Here is a 6,824-nt window from a genome sequence, read left to right on the forward strand (position 1 = left end):
AGGGTCAATCCCTGTCACTGATTGAGATTCAATCCCAGTCACTGATTGAGAATCAATCCCAGTCACTGAATGAGATTCACTTCCTGTCACTGAATGAGATTCAATCCCTGTCACTGACTGAGGTTCAATCCCTGTCACTATTTGAGGCTCAATCCCTGTCACTCACTGAGATTCAATTCCTGTCACTGATTGAGTTGCAGTCCCTGTCACTGACTGAGATTCAATCCCTGTTACTGACTGAGGCTCAATCCCTGTTACTGATTGAGGCTCAATCCATGTCACTGACTGAGATACAATCCCTGTCACTGACTGAGATTCAATCCCTGTCAGAGACTGAGATTCAATCCCATTTAACTAACTGAGATTCTATCCCTGTCACTGATGCAGGTTCAATCCCTGTCACTGACTGAGATTCAATCCCTGTCACTGACTGAGATTCAATCCCTGTCAATGTCTGAGTGTCAATCCCTGTCACTGACTGAGGTTCAATCCCTGTCACTAACTGAGATTCAATCCCTGTCACTGACTGAGATTCAATCCCTGTCACTTCCTGAGGTTCAATCCCTGTTACAGACTGAGTGTCAATCCCTGCCACAGACTGAGATTCAACCCCTGTCACTGGCTGTGATTCATTCCCTGTCACTGACTGAGGTTCAATCCCTGTCACTGAAGGAGGTTCAATCCCTGTCACTGACTGCAGGTCAATCCCTTTCACTGCCTGAGGTTCAATCTCTGTCACTTACTGAGGCACAATCCCTGCCACTGACGGAGGTTCAATCCCTGTCACTGACCGGTGGTCAATCCCTGTCACTATTTGAGGCTCAATCCCTGTCACTCACTGAGATTCAATTCCTGTCACTGATTGAGTTGCAGTCCCTGTCAATGACTGAGATTCAATCCCTGTTACTGACTGAGGCTCAATCCCTGTTACTGATTGAGGCTCAATCCCTGTCACAGACTGAGATACAATCCCTGTCACTGACTGAGATTCAATCCCTGTCAGAGACTGAGATTCAATCCCATTTAACTAACTGAGATTCTATCCCTGTCACTGACTGAGGTTCAAACCCTGTCACTGATGCAGGTTCAATCCCTGTCACTGACTGAGATTCAATCCCTGTCACTAACTGAGATTCAATCCCTGTCAATGTCTGAGTGTCAATCCCTGTCACTGACTGAGGTTCAATCCCTGTCACTAACTGAGATTCAATCCCTGTCACTGTCTGATTTTCAATCCCTGTCACTTCCTGAGGTTCAATCCCTGTTACAGACTGAGGGTCAATCCCTGTCACTGACTGAGGTTCAATCCCTGTCACTAACTGAGATTCAATCCCTGTCACTGTCTGATTTTCAATCCCTGTCACTTCCTGAGGTTCAATCCCTGTTACAGACTGAGGGTCAATCCCTGTCACAGACTGAGATTCAACCCCTGTCACTGGCTGTGATTCAATCCCTGTCACTGACTGAGGTTCAATCCCTGTCACTGAAGGAGGTTCAATCCCTGTCACTGACTGAAGGTCAATCCCTTTCACTGCCTGAGGTTCAATCTCTGTCACTTACTGAGGCACAATCCCTGCCACTGACGGAGGTTCAATCCCTGTCACTGACTGATGGTCAATCCCTGTCACTGACTGAGGTACAATCCCTGTCACTTACTGAGACTCAATCCCTGCCACTGACTGAGGCTCAATCCCTGTCACTGACTGAGATTCAATCCCTGTCACTGACTGAGGGTCAATCCATGTGACTGACTGAGATTCAATCCCTGTCACTAACTGAGATTCTATCCCTGTCACTGACTGAGATTCAATCCCTGTCAGAGACTGAGATTCAATCCCATTTAACTAACTGAGATTCTACCCCTGTCACTGACTGAGGTTCAAACCCTGTCACTGATGCAGGTTCAATCCCTGTCACTGACTGAGATTCAATCCCTGTCACTAACTGAGATTCAATCCCTGTCACTGACTGAGATTCAATCCATGTCACTGTCTTAGAGTCAATGCCAGTCACTGACTCAGATTGAATTCCGGTCTCTAACTGAGATTCAATCCCTGTCACTGACTTAGGTTCAATCCCTGTCACTGACTGAGGGTCAATCCCGTTCACTGACTAAGGTTCAATCCCAGTCGCTGTCTGAGATTCAATCCCTGTCACTGACTAAGTTTCAATCCCTGTCACTGATGGAGGTTCAATCCCTGTCACTGATTGAGATTCAATTCCTGTCACTGACTGAGGTTCAATCCCTGTCACTGACTGAGATTCAATCCCATTTAACTAACTGAGGTTCTATCCCTGTCACTGACTGAGATTCCCAAAGCCTTTCACTGATGCAGGTTCAATCCCTGTCACTGTCTGCGATTCAATCCCTGTCACTAACTGAGATTCAATCCCTGTCACTGACTGAGATTCAATCCCTGTCACTGTCTGAGTGTCAATCCCTGTCACTGACTGAGGTTCAATCCCTGTCACTAACTGAGATTCAATCCCTGTCAATGTCTGATTTTCAATCCCTGTCACTTACTGCGGTTCAATCCCTGTCACAGACTGAGGGTCAATCCATGTCACTGACTGTGGGTCAATCCCTGTCACTGACTGAGGTACAATCCCTGTCACTTACTGAGACTCAATCCCTGCCACTGACTGAGGCTCAATCCCTGTCACTGACTGAGATTCAATCCCTGTCACTGTCTGAGGGACAATGCCAGTCATTGACTGAGAATGCATCCCTGTCACTAACTGAGATTCAATCCCTGTCACTGACTGAGGTTCAATCCCTTTCACAGACTGAGATTCAATCCCTGTCACTGACTGAGGGTCAATCCCTGTCACTGATTGAGATTCAATCCCAGTCACTGATTGAGATTCAATCCCAGTCACTGAATGAGATTCACTTCCTGTCACTGAATGAGATTCAATCCCTGTCACTGACTGAGGTTCAATTCCTGTCACTATTTGAGGCTCAATCCCTTTCACTCACTGAGATTCAATTCCTGTCACTGATTGAGTTGCAGTCCCTGTCACTGACTGAGATTCAATCCCTGTTACTGACTGAGGCTCAATCCCTGTTACTGATTGAGGCTCAATCCCTGTCACTGACTGAGATACAATCCCTGTCACTGACTGAGATTCAATCCCTGTCAGAGACTGAGATTCAATCCCATTTAACTAACTGAGATTCTATCCCTGTCACTGACTGAGGTTCAAACCCTGTCACTGATGCAGGTTCAATCCCTGTCACTGACTGAGATTCAATCCCTGTCACTAACTGAGATTCAATCCCTGTCACTGACTGAGATTCAATCCCTGTCAATGTCTGAGTGTCAATCCCTGTCACTGACTGAGGTTCAATCCCTGTCACTAACTGACATTCAATCCCTGTCACTGTCTGATTTTCAATCCCTGTCACTTCCTGAGGTTCAATCCCTGTTACAGACTGAGGGTCAATCCCTGTCACAGACTGAGATTCAACCCCTGTCACTGGCTGTGATTCAATCCCTGTCACTGAAGGAGGTTCAATCCCTGTCACTGAAGGAGGTTCAATCCCTGTCACTGACTGAATGTCAATCCCTTTCACTGCCTGAGGTTCAATCTCTGTCACTTACTGAGGCACAATCCCTGCCACTGACGGAGGTTCAATCCCTGTCACTGACTGATGGTCAATCCCTGTCACTGACTGAGGTACAATCCCTGTCACTTACTGAGACTCAATCCCTGCCACTGACTGAGGCTCAATCCCTGTCACTGACTGAGATTCAATCCCTGTCACTGTCTGAGGGTCAATGCCAGTCACTGACTGAGATTGCATCCCTGTCACTAACTGAGATTCAATCCCTGTCACAGACTGAGATTTAATCCCTGTCACTGACTGAGGGTCAATCCCTGTCAGTATTTGAGGCTAAATCCCTATCACTGACTGAGATACAATTCCTGTCACTGATTGAGTTGCAGTACCTGTCATTGACTGATATTCAATCCCTGTTACTGACTGAATTTCAATCCCTGTCACTGATTGAGATTCAATCCCTGTCAATGACTGCCATTCCATTCCTATCACTATCTGAGCGTCAATCCCTGTAACAGATTTAGATTCAAACCAAGTCACTGACGGAGGTTCAATCCCTGTCATTAACTGAGAGTCAATTTCTGTCACTGATTGAGATTCAATCCCTGTCACTGACTGCGATTCATACCAGTCACTGACTGAGTTTTAAACCCTGTCACTGACTGATATTCAATCCCTGTCACTGACAGAGGTTCGATCCCTGTCACTGACTGAGGGTCAATCCATGTGACTGACTGAGATTCAATCCCTGTCACTAACTGAGATTCAATCCCTGTCACTGACTGAGATTCAATCACTGTCACAGACTGAGATTCAATCCCTGTCACTGACCGAAATTCAATCCCTTTCACTGACTGAGGTTCAATCCCTGTCACTAATGGAGGTTCAGTCACTGTCACTGATGGAGTTTACATCCCTGTCACTGACTGAGATTCAATCCCTGTCACTGTGTGAGGGTCAATGCCAGTCACTGACAGAGATTCAATCCCTGTCACGAACTGCGATTCAATTCCTGTCACAGACTGAGCTTGAATCCCTGTCACAGACTGAGGTTCAATCCCTGTCACTGACTGAGGTTCAATCGCTGTCACTGACTCACGTTCAATCACTATCACTGACTGATGCTTAATCCCTGTCACTGACTGAGATTCAATCTCTGTCACTGACTGAATTTCACTCCCTGTCACTGACTGAGATTCAATCCCTGTCAAAGACTGAGATTCAACCCGTGTCACTGACTGTGATTCTATGCCTGTCAATGACTGAGATTCCATTCCTATCACTGTCTGAGCGTCAATACCTGTAACAGATTTAGATTCAATCCCTGTCACTGACTGAGGTTCCATCCCTGTTATTGACTGAGATTCAATTTCTGTCACTGACTGAGATTCAATCCTTGCCACTGACTGCAATTCAATACCAGTCACTGACTGAGTTTTAATCCCTTTCACTGACTGAGATTCAATCCCTGTCAATAACTGAGGTTCAATCCCTTTCACTGACTGAGATTCAATCCCTGTCAATAACTGAGGTTCAATCCATGTCACTGACTGAGATTCAATCCCTGTCACGAACTGAGATTCAATCCCTGTCACTGACTGAGATTCAATCCCTGTCACAGACTGAGATTCTACCCTGTCAGTGTCTGAGATTCTATCCCTGTCACTGTCTAAGGTTCAATCCCTGTCACTAAAGGATGTTCAATCCCTCTCACTGATTGAGATTCAATTGCTATCACTGTCTGAGGGTCAATCCCAGTCACTGACAGAGATTCAATCCCTGTCACGAACTGAGATTCAATCCCTGTCACTGACTGAGGCTCAATCCTTGTCATTGTCTGAGGGTCAATCCCAGTCACTGACAGAGATTCAATTGCAGTCACAAATTGAGATTCAATCCCTGTCACTGACTGAGGTTTAATCCCTGTCACAGACTGAGATTCAATCCCTGTCACTGACTGAGATTCAATCCCTGCCACTGATTGAGGTTCAATCCCTGTCACAGACTGAGATTCAATCACTGTCACTGACTGAGATTCAATCCCTGTCACTGACTGAGGTTCAATCCCTGTCACAGACTGAGATTCAATCCCTGTCACTGTCTGAGATTCATTCCCTGTCACAGACTGAGATTCAATCCATGTCACTGATTGAGGTTCAATCCCTGTCACTGGCTGAGATTCAATCCTTGTCACTGACTGAGGTTCAATCCCTGTCACTGACTGAGGGTCAATCCCTGTCACTGACTGAGGCTCAATCACTGTCACTTAATGAGGATCAATCCATGTCACTGACTGAGGCTCAATCCATGTTACTGACTGAGAATCAATCCATGTTACTGTCTGAGGGTCAATGCCAGTCACTGACTGAGATTCAATCCCATTTCGCTAACTGAGATTCAATCCCTGTCACTGACTGAGGTTCAATCTATGTCACTGATGGAGGTTCAATCCCTGTCACTGACTGAGATTCAATCCCTGTCACTAAGTGAGATTCAATTGCAGTCACAAATTGAGATTCAATCCCTGTCACTGACTGAGGTTTAATCCCAGTCACTGACTGAGATTCAGTCCCTGTCACTGACTGAGATTCAATCTCTGTCACTGACTGAGGTTAAATGTCTGTCACAGACTGAGATTCAATCACTGTCACTGACTGAGGTTCAATCCCTGTCACTTACTGAGGCTCAATACCTGTCACTGACTAAGGTTCAGTCCCTGTCACTGTCTGAGATTCAATCCCTGTCACTGACTGAGGGTCAATCCCGGTCAGTGACTAAGGATCAATCCCTGTCACTGACTGAGGTTCATTCCCTGTCACTGATTGAGATTCAATCCCTGTCACTGTCTGAGTTTCATTCCCTGTCATTGACTGAGGTTCAATCCCAGTCACTGATGGCGGTTCAATCTCTGTCACTGACTGAGGTTAAATTCCTGTCACAGACTGAGATTCAATCACTGTCACTGACTGAGGTTCAATCCCTGTCACAGTCTGTGATTCAGTCCCTGTCACTGTCTGAGATTCAATCCCTGTCACTGACAAAGGTTCAATCCCTGTCACTGACGGAGGTTCAATCCCTGTCACTGATTGAGATTCAATCCCTGTCACTGTCTGAGTTTCATTCCCTGTCATTGACTGAGGTTCAATCCCAGTCACTGATGGCGGTTCAATCTCTGTCACTGACTGAGGTTAAATTCCTGTCACAGACTGAGATTCAATCACTGTCACTGACTGAGGTTCAATCCCTGTCACTGGCTGAG

Source organism: Chiloscyllium plagiosum, unplaced genomic scaffold, assembly GCF_037043375.1.
Source record: "Chiloscyllium plagiosum isolate Xiang-an unplaced genomic scaffold, Cpla_swu_hap1 HiC_scaffold_44, whole genome shotgun sequence".
Classification (NCBI taxonomy): Eukaryota; Metazoa; Chordata; class Chondrichthyes; order Orectolobiformes; family Hemiscylliidae; genus Chiloscyllium; species Chiloscyllium plagiosum.